The sequence below is a fragment of the Anser cygnoides genome, chromosome 10 (genome assembly GCF_040182565.1).
Source record: "Anser cygnoides isolate HZ-2024a breed goose chromosome 10, Taihu_goose_T2T_genome, whole genome shotgun sequence".
NCBI classification, from domain to species: domain Eukaryota; kingdom Metazoa; phylum Chordata; class Aves; order Anseriformes; family Anatidae; genus Anser; species Anser cygnoides.
The window spans coordinates 6,154,869-6,169,030 of record NC_089882.1 but is presented as its reverse complement, the minus strand read 5'-3'; the positions used below and the strand labels follow the sequence as shown (position 1 = coordinate 6,169,030).

Genomic DNA, 14,162 nt, shown 5'->3' with positions numbered 1-14,162 from the left:
GTGATGGAGAGAATGAGGATGCTAAGAGCTGACCTATGGACTACAAAACTCCTCCTCCTGGGGGCTGCCTGTCTGGGTGTCTGTTACTGCAGTGCCAAGAGGTCTTGGCCAACGATTAAGATAAAAGGCGCTCCCTAAACCAGAGATGTACATGCTGGATTTACAGTCACACAGCGTGGGAGTGGGAGAAACAGGGTTTTAACTACTGAGGACAGAGACTGACCAAATTAAAAAAGAAGTGCTCTTTCACCTTTTAATAAACCAGTTCCAAAATCACCATCTGCAATACTCAGACCTAGCAATGCCTGAGTGAGGGACCTGGAGGCAGATAACACTCTAAGCAGTTGTTCTTTAGCTCCAATCCTTGACACGCTTATCCTTGTCCATTTTTGAAAGTGTGACAAAATGTATTCAGCCACTAAGAACCACAAACCCCAAAGTATAGAAGATTGGCAAGGAAATGAGAAAATCTGATTATAGGCTGGATTTGTGCTCTAAAAGCTTCTTCCATCTTAGAAGAAACCTCAGCTTCCTCTCAAAAAGCATCTTTGATTTCCTGGGTTTGATACTGGAACAGCCAAGTTTGTCTCTCTAATTTTTTACAGATGATTTAACTAAATACTTTCTACTTCAGAAGAATGACATATAAGGATGCACAAATTGTCAGTTTTTACATGGTAAGAGCACCATGCTCATTGCTAGCACAGTTAGAAAAACGTTAAATAGAAAATTAAGAATATTTAAAGGAAGAAAGCAGATCATGAAAGAATATGAGTGTAGAGTCAAATGTTATACACTTGTGTTTATAAGGTTCATGTGCTGTCCAATGTAAAATTACTTACAGAGCTCCCATCCCCATTTTGCTTTTGCAGTGAAGTGTCACTTTAGAGGGATAGTGCTGGTAAGCACAGACTGTGGTGAGTGATGGTTCATTTAAAAATAAAAATGTTTTCTGTAAAAGCGATAATACTCTTTTAATAATCTCAGAGCAAGCAAAATGACTCAGAGTACTCGAATGCAGCATAAAAACTATTGACATAATACTTAATCTTTGAAACTGATAGACACGTGCCCAAAAGCTAATAAAGTTCATTCTAATACAAATGAGCAAGTAAAATAGTATATCACAGCCTGTGAGAGCTTTGGATCCCGATCATATAACTGTAGCCCAGGGACAAAGAAAATTGAAGTGATTTAGAAAGGCAGCAAATAGGATATATCTGATATTAGGCAGTTTGCTGAAGCAAAACAGTAATGTCAGAAAGATACAAAGGTGTAAAATCCATTTGGCTGTGTCCAAATGCTTCTACGCTTTGACCTTAACGTCTCCAGATGAACTCCCCTTAGGGTCAGCAGAATAATACTTAATAATATATGGTCAGAAACTGCCAAGACCTGCTAAGTATTACAGTCTTCACCTAGTTTTGTATTTTAGCTACTTCATTCATATTATGAATTTTAAGCCATTTCTATATGAAAATATTTTAATCTTAATTTCTCAGTTTTTACTGCTCCACACTTAATTTGAGACAGAGCAAAACAGGAATGCCATCTATGGTTCATTAGGTTTTACATTAACCATCTGATGAAAAGGATATGTGGGAATATTAAGTATTAACAGTAAATGGCAGTCAATATGAAAAAAGTTGCTCATATGTTTGCCTTTGTAATCATTTCTAGGTTCAGGTGCACACTAAGAATCTGATTTCTAACTCTCAGAGAGAAATCCTGAGCAAAAAAGACCCAGAAGATGAGCAGACCTTGAATGAAATGGGATTTAAGACTTCTAGGAACAAAGGAAACGTAAGTGTTCATTTCTGTCTTTGAAGTTGGGAAAGCTGCACTTCTACTGAAGGTGACAGGCGTTATTTCCAGAGCTGCTCTGTGTGATTAATTCCAGTGTGGGCACACAGAGAGCCCAGCAGTGACTGAGGGTCGGGCACACGTGAAGCAACAGTCGTCTCTGCTTCAGCAAGACACAGTCCAAACAGACCAAACGTACGGGGTAGGAGAGGAGTACCAGAGGCACACGGTGACTCCCACTGGTTTACAGGCACAGAGACAGGCTGTGCCAGTGCTGGGAACTTCACCCGTGTTTTTCTACTGCCAACCAAGACATAATCTTGGAATTACCTTCTTCTGAATACGGCAGAACACCGAAGATGTTAAGTCCTACAGAGCGCTCTGGTGCGCTCGGTTATCTATTTTCCAGTGTATAAAATACACCAACGGTGTAGCCTGGTGTTTGGTTTCCACTTATCCTGGTCCCAATATCTTACAGCCTTACCAGCTTATGAAATCGCGGCTACACCGGTTCATTTCTTGTTTCATTATGAAATCAACACTATTGTGATAGCACTGATTTAATAAGACAGTCTAAGGCCACAGTCCCTTTTCTGCCGCAGGAAGGACACTTCTCGCATCTAACGTGGTTCACTTTGAACAAGGAATTCTAGTCCAGGGGGTAAAGCCCATTGCTGGAAACAACAGAACTCACCGCTTTGGTCCTTCCACAGTTAATTAACTTGATCTTGCTCTACCTTAACTGGTGATGGAAGCTATTTCTACTTGTTATTAGTGCTGTATTTTTGTGCAGCACTGTGAATCAATGGTACGTTACATGTTTACTTTAATGAAAAAAATAAATTACATACACAGGTTATTGTATTGGCTAACTACGTAGAATTATTATGTAGATATACCTCCTCTGTAATTTCTTCCCTCAAATAACATATTCTGAGAACCACTATTGATTAAGCAGTATTGAAATGAATACAAAAATATAAACATTTGATAGAAGAAATGTGAAAGTACACAGGCAGACACAATTATAAATACCAATAATAACCCAGAAATGCTCATTCCTATCGGAACACACATTTACCCACTGATCTTGTAATTCACAATGAAGTCCCATAGCTGCAGGCTTTCAACAGTGCAGAACCTGAATTCAGATTTTCCTGCAGACTCTTCTTCTTTAGACTGGCAAGTCTACCAAGGAAGTAAGATGCATGCGTGTTTGATTCACTTACACTGCAGAAACAAACCAACATCCTCGATAAGGATTTTACAGACAGAATGTAACTTAGAAGACAAGTATTACTTAATTAGATTGCCTAGTCATACGCACAATAAGTGGTATTTGTTCGGCCAAAGTATTATTACACATCCAGAATTTTTGTCCCGACGGCTAACTGCAGTAGGACGCTGGGCTCTAAAATGCTGAAGTTTCTGTATTGTTTGCAGATTACTGTTTTTCGTCTATTTTGGGGTATCAGGTATAGTCAAGAAATACGTGAAATTTTAGTGAAATTTATTATCCACTGTCCATCTTTGTTACCCTTTGCTGTTCCCCCAGAATGAGAGGGCTGATGCATAGTACCACGCTTTCTGTTCAAATTATTTTTGTCTGGCTATGATAATGATAGAAAATTCATATTTATTTTTTTTAAGGACAGTGCAGTGCAATGAACGTACTGGATTGCATGTACGTGTTTACAGGCACAATCAATTCATGGCTGGGGGGAAGAGACTTTAGATTTCTGAGAAATGCACCTATGAGAGCATTAAATAACTCACAAATAAAGCACAGACAATGGGGGCACCTACTTAAAATAATAGCTTAGTTGCCAATATGATGATCAGCATGATTTTCTGTGCTACTTAAAATCCTGTTCTGTTTATTAGCCGTATTTAGCAGGTTATAAACTGCCAAACATGTATTCCTGAGTCTTTGAAATTCAAGTTTCTGTATGCTTTTTTTGAGTTTGATGTTCTTAGCAGAAGAGAAAAATCACAATAATTAAAGCTTAAAATATTCTCGTTTCATGGTGTGGCTAACAAGTGAAACTACAAGTAATGATGTAATCTAACATGTCAAAAAAGAAAATGAAAAGAGGAGACAGAAGGCAGGATGGAGCCAAGGGATGCGATGTGCCATGTCATCTTCTAATTAACTAACTGATCCTTTAAACTGTCAAAATCAGCAAGGAACTCCATGGCCCAGTGTCTTATTAATATTCATACTAGGCCACTAGAAGCTATGATTCCAGTCCCAGTGGTTATAGTTAAACATTTAAAAAAAAAAAAAAAAAAAGCCAGGCTAGCCAAGGCTTCAACAGCTCCACATTCATAAGGAAATGAAGGCAGGCCACCCTGCTTTCTACAAACCTCTGCTGGGGGAAATTCTCTGAGGATGCATATTGATTTCTGAATTATTATGGGGGTTGTATATTGAAAAAACAATTATTTTTTTCTTGCTACGAGCTGCCACATTGTTAATCACATTGAGCTCCATGTTGTCAAATGAAAGAAAGATGCATGTAACGTTTTGTAATACGAGCCCATTTTTAATTTTGAGCACACCAAATGAATACGCAGTTAATAAAACCCTGTCACTTAGAGGAATGGCTGAATTCATTTTGCCTTGTAGGATGCACTTCAGGATTGTTTTTGCAGAAATCTGGGGCCCGCAAGAAAAATAATCTTCTATAATCTTCTTATAATACAATTATTCTCTTACGTTTCAGCCTGCCAGTCTTTTCCCATTCCCACTAAGTAGAGTTTCCTGAACCTTGAAGTCTAAGGGAGCAGCTGACATTTGGTTTCTCCATTCATTTTCTGTTTAATTCCTCATGGTAGGGCAATGGTTTTATTTTTTTAATAAAATTTTTTAATATAAAAAAAAAAATCCTGTTTTCTCTGTACTAGGTAGTATGCTTTGGGGCCCAGTACAGGCTGGCCACTGACCGGGATGTTCCTGTCTGCAGCAGAAGATGGGGATGGGGACACCCATCAGCAGCACCCGCTGAAGTCAGGGGGAGTTTCTGCACTGGCCTTGTGTAAGTAATTTCAAGACCAGACTATTTTGAGGATAGTTAATCCCATTTTACACTTGCCATTTCTATCTGTGCATGGCATAGTAGAAAGCAATATATTATGCAGCACTTTATAGCAGTATGATCAGTAAAGGAGTAGCAGGGCCATAAATCACATGCTATACCTCCCAATGAAAAAATAATTAAATACTTTGAATCTCATCAATGTATTTAATTGAGATACTAAAGAAAAATATCTTAGGTTACCACCCTACTCCTTCTGTCCCCGTTACCAGTTTCAGATAGAACTTTTTAACAAGTTCACACAGCTCCTAGAGGAAATAAGACTTTGTACCAGCCACTTTTGCAACTCGCTGTATGCCCTCATCCCCCACGAACAAGCAGGGCCACGAGCGGTGCTCCCAGTGGAGCCCCAAAGGCAGGAGCCCTGCGCCTCCTGCATCCCACACTGTCCCAGAGGACTGATTTAGGGCTCTCACCACAAAGTCCTCTAAAGCCTGAGTCACAGCAGAGCGATTTTCAGTGAGTTAACTAACTGCCCCTGGGACCCACGGCTGCATCACCTGGCCAGGCCCCTGGTGCCACCGCTCAGCCCGATGCCGTGCCAGCGTAGCCACGCAAGGCCCTTGACAGGCTCTTAGGGCCTCCAAAGTCCTCTCCCATAATGACAGACTTCCCAGACCAATGAACACAGAAACCCTGTGCCTAAAATGTACATAAAAACATCCATACTGTGCCTATGAAGGCCTGAGATTTCTCTGAGTGGCCTCTCAGTGCCAGAAAAAAGGAATCTCTGAGCAAAGATATTAACCCAAAGATATAACATCAGATATTTTATTGCCTTAAATTCTATTATGTATGAAAGACAGGCTCAAATAAAACAAAAACAAAAAAAAAAGAAAAAAGAAAAAATTGAATACTTTAAACTGTCTGTCAGCTAGGTTAACATCAGGCACTGAACTGCCAGACCACAAATCTTGAATATGTTGACTCGAAATGTCTACCAGGAGCATATGTTATGGATCAAAGAACACACTGATTAATCCAGCAGAGACAAAAGTCTGTCACTTTGGTCATGGTGGCATGATGACACAGCAGACAGAGCTAAGGAAGCAAATGAACAGAAAACAAATGCCAATGAATAAAATAGCTCTAAAAGGTAATCTCCCAGAATACCTACTCATAATCTCCCAGTTCTACTAGCTCAAATATTTCCACTCATCGGTGCTCTTTTTTTTAGTTCAACATGTCCTGCTTTTTAAAAATCATAAAATTCTTAAGAATTTTGTGTACATTAATGCATATGTTTCCGTGCTACGATTTATTTTGAATCTATTCAAGCAGTTTATAATTTTTATAGTGAAAGCTGACTACATGGAGCTATGTACATTGGTGTGGCATTAGGAAACAAGAATTCAGAAGCACAGCAATTCTGTACTCAGAGCTAGGTTGTTTCTCCTCAGTAGTTTTAATGGTTTATTTTGCATTACTGTCAAACCTTTAAGTAGGGTAGTGTCTTGTCCGTGTGCAGCTTTACAGGGTTTCCTCATCTGACCGAGTTAAGAAAACTTTAAATCTACTTTAAAGGAGAGGAAGATAATGGCACCTTTTCTTTCTAGGGAGCTGCCCGGGAACCTTTTTTCAGGAACCTGAAATTGCTGTGTTGTGAAATCCTGTCAGCAGGAAGAAGGGAAGGCCGACCGTGGCAGGGTGGCTGCGCTTGATACAAGCCTACAGCAAGGTAGGGTTGAAGACAGCCTTGTCTGCCTGCGCTTTATTTCCACATTTATCACTACTCTACAACACCGCTCTCTGAAGTAGTGCCTCAAACGTCACTGCATAAAACAGCAGCCACTCAATATTTTTTTAGTAATTTCCAATATTTTTCCATACAACATCACAAGTATAGTCACGAACATTTCCCTGTCTGGCGTGGCTTCCCCAACGCATGTTTCAGAAATCCTTTCCCATAACTTACATAGGAACATTTCAAATATTTTTCATTTAGTTTCAGTGTTTCCTTAAAAGTGTTTCAAACATTCTTCATCTCTGCACTTATTTCTTCCTTACTGTAAGTTTAATTTAAAAAAGCTTTGGATAAAAAGTCTTCCCTAAATTCAAGCTTTAATATTGAAAATATTTCTTGCGCATGAGGTACCAAGGCCAAGAGTCTGTGGGGATCCTCTGCTTGTAAACCAGGGGATTTGTACACAGATTATACTCAGAGGCATCTGATTCTTTGGAGAGAATGGGACTCCCAGCACTTGTCTTTTTGCTTCCAGAATAGTCTCTGATTAAGCTCTGTTGAAAGGCTCCCCATTCTGCTTGTCATTCAGTAGTGTTTTAATGTGTCCCCGACTTTTTGAAAAGATAGCTGCCTTTGTCATAATAATATCCTGTCAATGCATGCATGTATAGTTGCTAACTTAATGCATAATTTATGAATTAGGTTTTTCAAAGGTATTCATTGAGCGGGTATATTAACTATACACGTTTTGTAAATTTTCTGTCTCATTTTGGCAAAGGGTAAGTTATCAGTAATCTTAGATAGAGAGTGTATGTGAATGTATGTGCATATTTTATATTCGGTAATACATATTTATATCACGATATCTAGCAGGCACGTCAGAAAATACCTGCACCTCCACTTTTACCTGATCTCATTGCAAAATGATACTATATTTGTGTTTTCTGGAGGAATAAACATTGCTGTATTAGGTAGATTCCTTTAACAAGCTACTGTTCACTTACATTTGTCCCAAGCTGCTTCTTCTGCATAATTTAAAAGACAGCTGTCACAGCTACATGCTATCTTGTCTAAAATCTGACATTTGTACAGTGTTAAAAAAGCCACCTACTGTGCTCAGTACTCTACACGTGAGCGTGTCCATTCCCCTCAACATCAGCTGGAGCCGGGGACACCTCTGCATGGCAGTGGTGCTCAAAACCTTGCACGTTTGGCTAAAACCAAATCCAGTCGTGCTTTGGGGAAGGTTTAGAAACGAAAGGTGAGAAACCATGAGTCTTTACAGCACTGCTTGCCGTGCCTGCTGCACTGCTGGTGGAGACGGCAGTCTGTCTGCCAGGCCACGGCGCATGAGGCCTTGGGGCAAATCCCCGTGTCAGTGCTGGGTCCTCCAGGTAGCACCCAGTGACTGAAGCTAACCCCTGGGAAGCAGTCTGGGACACTCCACAGCCTGAACATGGCTTGGAGAAACAGCATTAAGGGACCTTGAAAGGGACAAAACGCTGGAAAAGCAGCAGGAACTCATCAAATCCTGTTACACTACCAGAACGACTGGGACTTTCTTCAGAAAAAGAGTTCAAGTTAATTGCACGGTCAAGACTATGAGCTCAGGGTCCTTGTGACTCAGGAGCTGATTTATGGACTGCAAATATGTATATCCTTTTGAGAAAAGGCCATTTCCTGTTTAAAAATTTAAAAATACTTGATTAAACTCTGCGGTTACCAAACCAAACACATTACACTATTTAGTCCATTAAAACTCCGAAAGCCTGTTACTTATTGTACAGTGAAGCATTGATTGCATTTAATCTTTCCTCCTTCTGCTGTTATTTTCATTTCCTGTGAGCAGCGTGTGCTACTGGCAACAAAACACTGCGAGCATTCGCTGGCCACTGCTAGAGTTGATTAAAAAAACCTATTGTCACCGCGACAATATTTATAAGAAAATATCTGCATTTTATGAACGATTCTTATTATTACTATTGTAACAAACATGAAAGCTGGAGCCAGATGATAACAAGGATACTTGAGCAAGCTCCACTGGAGAACTCTTATCTTTTACAGTTAAATTAAGTTAGTGTCATAAGCTTTGATCCATTCAACTGTTTGATATATTACACGACTTTATGAAAAGCACTTTTTAACTGAAGCTAAAACCAGCGCGAGCATGTTTCTTAAAGGGGAAAAAAAGAAAGCCGACTTTGACCTTTACTATAATTGTCCAATAATAGTTTGTTATTTACCAAGTAACAAAGGTAAATACTATTATTACTCTAACTTTCACTGCTATTACTCTAACTTTCACAGGGGAAATGATGCAGTCAGACCCTTTTTTTTCACACACCTACTCATGGGCTCTTTATACAGCTGAGGCTGTCTCAGAAGCGGCAGTCGGAGCAGTCAGAGGCACTTATACAGAAAATCTCACTAAGTTGGAGCACAGCGCCAGGCTCTGGGATACAACATTAGTGCCGTAGATAATGAAAATCCATAAAGATCAAGTTCAGAAATACTTTTCTATGGAGTTCATCAGCCAGTGCTAATTTCATATTCTAGGGCTCTGTTTCTCCATAGGTTGGTGAAAAATGCAAGCTTCTAAAGGCTGTGTTCCAGGTCTGTGGTTCCAATGGCCTTCCTTTCCCCCTGCCACTCACACCTTTAAAGACACAAAGCTGTAACAGCACAAAGATGCTAAACTGCAGTCTTTGTAAGTCTATCTCATTTCAAAATCATGGAATAATTTTTGAAAAACAATGTGTTCTCAAAAAGTTGTAATACATACAGTACAGATAACGTCTACGGAGTAAAATAGTTTTATATTGAGAAGTGAAACTTTGCTCCTGGTTTTGGCTTTCATTTAAAATCAAAGAATTTATTTTCCTCTTATCTCCTTGTGTATAAACTCTGTTGTGAACTTTCTCCAGCAAATTTCGGAGAAATGGTGATGGAGAGTTACTGACTTTGCAATTCATGGAACAGTGAGTTTGATGTTTTTTCCTTTCTCTTACAATCACTTTATCTAGAACTCAGGATTTGCATTAGTGCTTTTTCAGCTTAGGGTGGTAATTCAGCTTAAAGATGATTTTTGCTGTCGGTGAGCAGAATTAAAGAGATGACTTCTCAGATCTTCTGCAGAGTCTGAATTTGTCCTTGTTTAGTTATCAGGAGGAGAAATAAAGAAGAAAGGGAAGACTTACTGTTCTTCCAAAAAATACATCATCTCTGAATGGTGGGGGGGCAGGAATTGCTATTATAAAATACAATATTGTCAGAAACTTCCAAGAGGTGTCGTGTTGGGATTTTTAAATGCCCAACATCAATTTAACTCAAAATGCTGCCCCAATGGAAATAGGATTATTATCTCTGTTAAAATATGTCGTCAAGAACCTAAAAAAGCTTTGACTCATCACTCAGATATACTTAACGTTACATCTTTAAGTTGTTGAGCAAGTCATTTTTAAGATAAGTCTATTTGATTTTGTGGCTTTTACAAGTAACCATTTGTTAGAGAAAGCATATCAGCAGGAAGAAATTGTGTGATTTTTTTTTTTTCCTGCTACTGCGGATATAGCCTTTTGGTTGCTCTAGTAATTACTTGGATCAGACTACAGGACTTTTACGATTAGCCTGCAAACTTTCCTCCTACCTGGAAGACAAAGGATTAATCTTTTCAACTGTCACAGCACATAGCCAGCATTGTACTCTTGGTCATGATGGTAATTTCTTAAGTCACATGCTTAGGGTTAAAATCTTGCTCTTGAGTTGCAATATGTGACTAGGATTTAAGTATCTGTTTTGAGTGATTAAGAGTAATTCTGAGCAATTAAAGAAAACAGTTCACTTGTGGCAGGTGGCAGAAAGCTAAAGAAGATAATTACTCTTTTTAGCCATCTGTGTTAGCTGCCATTAGCAGAATTAAACTGAGATTCACCACTTTGAAATCTGAAGCAAAGTTCCTTTCCCTTAACCACATAATATAACATTGTCTGAAGTCTAATTAGGGGGAAAAAAAGAGGTAATTTAATCCTGCTTGCCATGGGGTGCCTATTTATTAATTTTATTAAAAGTGTTGGTACTCCAAGATACGATAAATTGAACAACTGCTTGTATTAAATGTCTTTGAGTTGTATTTGGCTTTGAAAAACCGTTCAGCTTTGAGGAGTTTGTCCTGGAAAGTCCTAAGCTATGTCATCAACAACTGCAGAAATGAACTTCTGTTGAAAAGAAGAAACATTTCTTATTAGGATTATTCATATTAGGATTTTGTTAAAATTAATGTTGTCTTGCACTATAACTGTAGAAAGATACAGACCCAGCCACTGTATTAGATGGACAGAAGGTTACTCTGGAACAACTGCAAATAGCAGCGATACATTTGAGTACTGAAGTACTAGGGCTTGGGACTTTTTATGGTAAACATTATGCTTAATCAACAGTAGGAGTTTTCATGTCTGTAGAATGATCCCAGCTGATTATTGCACCTTCCTTGCTGATTAATATCAGCAACAGTTCACTTAAAAATAGATGGATTATCTTAAAGGAATTATGTTGGACTTTAATGGCTGTAATGACAAATTATAAATTTGAGAATATATTATGATTCCTCTCTTGTCTGAAGTAGTTGACGATTGTATTTTTCAAAACCCAAATCTGCATTTATTGGCCTTTCTTGTGCTGCAAGCATCCTTTAGCAAGGAGAAACATAGGATGCCTGGAAAATGCTATCCCACTGACTCAGATCTGGTTTCAGAAAGTACCTTTCTGTAAAGGCAGAAAAAAAAGGGGGAGATTTAAAGATCTGAGATGATCTTTAAATAAAGCAAATGCTTAAAATCTGATCTTCAGCTGATATAACAGCCATACTACAAACGAAGGACTGAGCTGACAGATAGGATGCAGGACGTAGGAGGATCTGCAGCCCTTTCAAGCAGTACCTGGAGACCAGGCCAGATACTCCACAGTGCCTAAATGCCACTAAACTTCCATGCTCAGGCCACCGAACCCCAGTTCAGGTGTGGTATAAATGCAAGCTGATGCCAAGCTGATCAGGCAGTTGGAACAAGCTAACCTGTAGCTACAGCTAGATAAATGAAATAGGCATTTCCATAGATCAGATGTGATTCTGTACAAAGCTTCTCACTGGCTTTATTGTGCTTTCATCCATAAATCATTGCGATGTTCCTTTAGCTAGTGAGTTGTCTTTATTTGAAATAAAGAAAATATTTGCTATGGAGGAAATATAAACAAGCTGAATTCAAATGAATAGCTGTATGTTACATAGACAAGACAGTTATTCAAACCTCCTCTAACGCACCAGCGTACTGGAAGTGGCGTGCTAAGTTTGTTTGGCTGTGCAGCCGCGTGGCCTTCCTTGGCAGAAGATGCTTCTTACGTCTTCTTCCCTTTCTGGACTGTGTTCTGGGGCTTCCGTACAAAAGAAAGAAGGGAGTGGGAGGCAGATATTGTGCAGGAGAACAAAAGCCCTTCAAATAACTCTTTTAGACACATTTCACGCTATAATTGAATGAATTGTACAGAAAATCCTATGTCTGTAGAATACAACTCCCCAGGTGCTCTCAGCTACTATATCCGCAGCTGTTTATATTCAAACTAGGTAATTTAATACACTTACATCTGTGTATATTGTACAGTGTATTTTAAAATCAAATGGCTATGAATTTTGATTTGGAACAAAGCAAATGCCTATGAAGAGATGCTGCCTTTCTCCTTGGACCTTGCTGTTCATCTCTGAACGTTTAAGCAATATTAAAAATAGAGCATTATGCTGAGACATAAGCTCTGTTTTCAGTGACTGCGTAATGTCACTGACATGACATACATGCATAAAAAAATGTATGTGTCACGTCAGTTGGCAAATCAGCTACTGCCTGGTATTCCCCAAGGGGTGGATTCATGCACGAGGCTGCCAAAAGAAGGGTCATGATTCAGTTTGGCAGGGGCATAGCCTGGACACATTTTCATTTAATTGTTCCTTGTCATGTGAGATGCGGTCCTGGGTGACATTTGTGGCTAGAGCAATACAGAAAATAAATACCCAGAATCTCTAAATGCTTTGTTTACCAGTGATCATTAGAGATAACAATTAGTGTTTCCTTTTCTCCCACTTTGTTTCCATCATTTCTGCCTGAGCAATGCAGAAGTCAGCACACAAGACCTACGGTACATTAAAACGGGATATTCTCCCTGGTTGATTTCTAATGCTACAGTCAAACTGCTTGTGCCTCACTTTGTAACTTCATCAACACAGGGAAGAAAGGCTAAAGATACTTCTTAGGTCTCCCTGTAAAGCCTGATGGCTAGGGATGTCCTACAGTTTATTCACAGCAGGAAGCGGTGTAATTGTCAGCTCCATATTTCTCTCCTAAAGAGCTGTCTTTGGCTAAAGGGAGAAAAAAAATGAACAAGATTTTATAAATTTGGCATATGGTAGAGTAAATGAGGAGGCTGAAAACGTCTCAGCTGCTACACAGCACTGGACAGAGAACACCCTTCTGGGGTGGGCAGCAGTAGGTGGCTGTCCCGTCCTGTCCCATCCCGTCCCTTCCCTTCCCTCCGCGGCCACCACAGCGGCTGGCTGCGGGGCAGCACCCTCGGCCAGGCAGCTGGGTGGACAATCAGAGGGGCACCTCACACCCAGCCTGGGGGGGGACCCCAAAAGTCGCAGGGGACCTGGGCAGCGTGCCCTAACAGCCCTCTGCTCCTGGGACCCCTGGTGAACCAGAGCCCGATGACCCCGGCTCTAGATGCTCATTTACTGGCACCAAGGAAAAGGTCTTTGTTTCATTTGCCTACAACAAGCTCTCCGACTCCTTGTGCAATTAGCATTTAAGAGTGTGTCCAGTGGTTGAAAGAGTCGCCCATTTAATTGTATAAAAGCAAAGGTTTAACCACAAAAGCTGCCAGACACTCCCACAATGAGCATTTATCAGCCACGCAGAACGTCCTCGAGCTATATATTCATCAAATGTTTATTGATTTAAGCTTTGGGCATTTTACAGGATTAGAAATTATTACTTCTGATTTAAATAGTGTTTAGAGGACAGAAATAAAACACAAAACACTATTTATAAAACAATAGATTTTTTAAGGAATGCACACCAGAAAATTGGAGAGCAGGAGCCTCTCTCCAGTGTTTGGAGCTGAAGAAGGGTCTCTATACAGCCACTAGCCGAGTATTAGAAATAAAGTGGGCCCATTTTTCACCTTAAGTGAGACTTTGCTCTTCCCAGTGACTGCTCAGAGGAGAGGATATCAGGTCCCTGAAAATGTTTGCAGTTACACGAGAAGCATGGAGGGCTGCTTCTCCTGCTTATTTGGTTCTGACAGTCTGATTGTTGATAAACATCTGAAAAATGACAAAACTCCTTCCTTTTTAATCCTACACTGTTTCCAAATGCAGGCAGCAATCACTGGATATTCAAACTCTGCTGAAAATGGTGTTTGGTCACTCAGAAAAAGGGTTATCTAATTCTGAGGGGAAACTTTCCACCTACTGCAGCCAAAGCTGATCAGCAGAGATGCGTTCATCAGCATGCAGTCTTTAATTGAAGTGACGC

At 39.8% G+C, this 14,162-nt stretch overlaps 1 protein-coding gene and 1 long non-coding RNA gene across 8 annotated transcripts in view; one reads left to right on the top strand and one right to left on the bottom strand.

The window, feature by feature from the left end:
• Nucleotides 1–14,162, bottom strand: part of PDZRN3 (PDZ domain containing ring finger 3) — a 133,567-nt gene that overhangs the window by 36,086 nt on the left and 83,319 nt on the right. The window lies entirely within an intron of this gene.
• LOC106035457 (uncharacterized) overlaps nucleotides 1–14,162 on the top strand; it is a 132,023-nt gene that overhangs the window by 97,251 nt on the left and 20,610 nt on the right. For all 7 annotated transcript variants that reach the window (XR_010833941.1, XR_010833943.1, XR_010833939.1 and 4 more), the window contains 3 exons: nucleotides 1,681–1,803; nucleotides 4,711–4,841; nucleotides 6,458–6,579. This is a non-coding gene — a long non-coding RNA (uncharacterized lncRNA). The remainder of the gene's footprint in view (nucleotides 1–1,680; nucleotides 1,804–4,710; nucleotides 4,842–6,457; nucleotides 6,580–14,162) is intronic.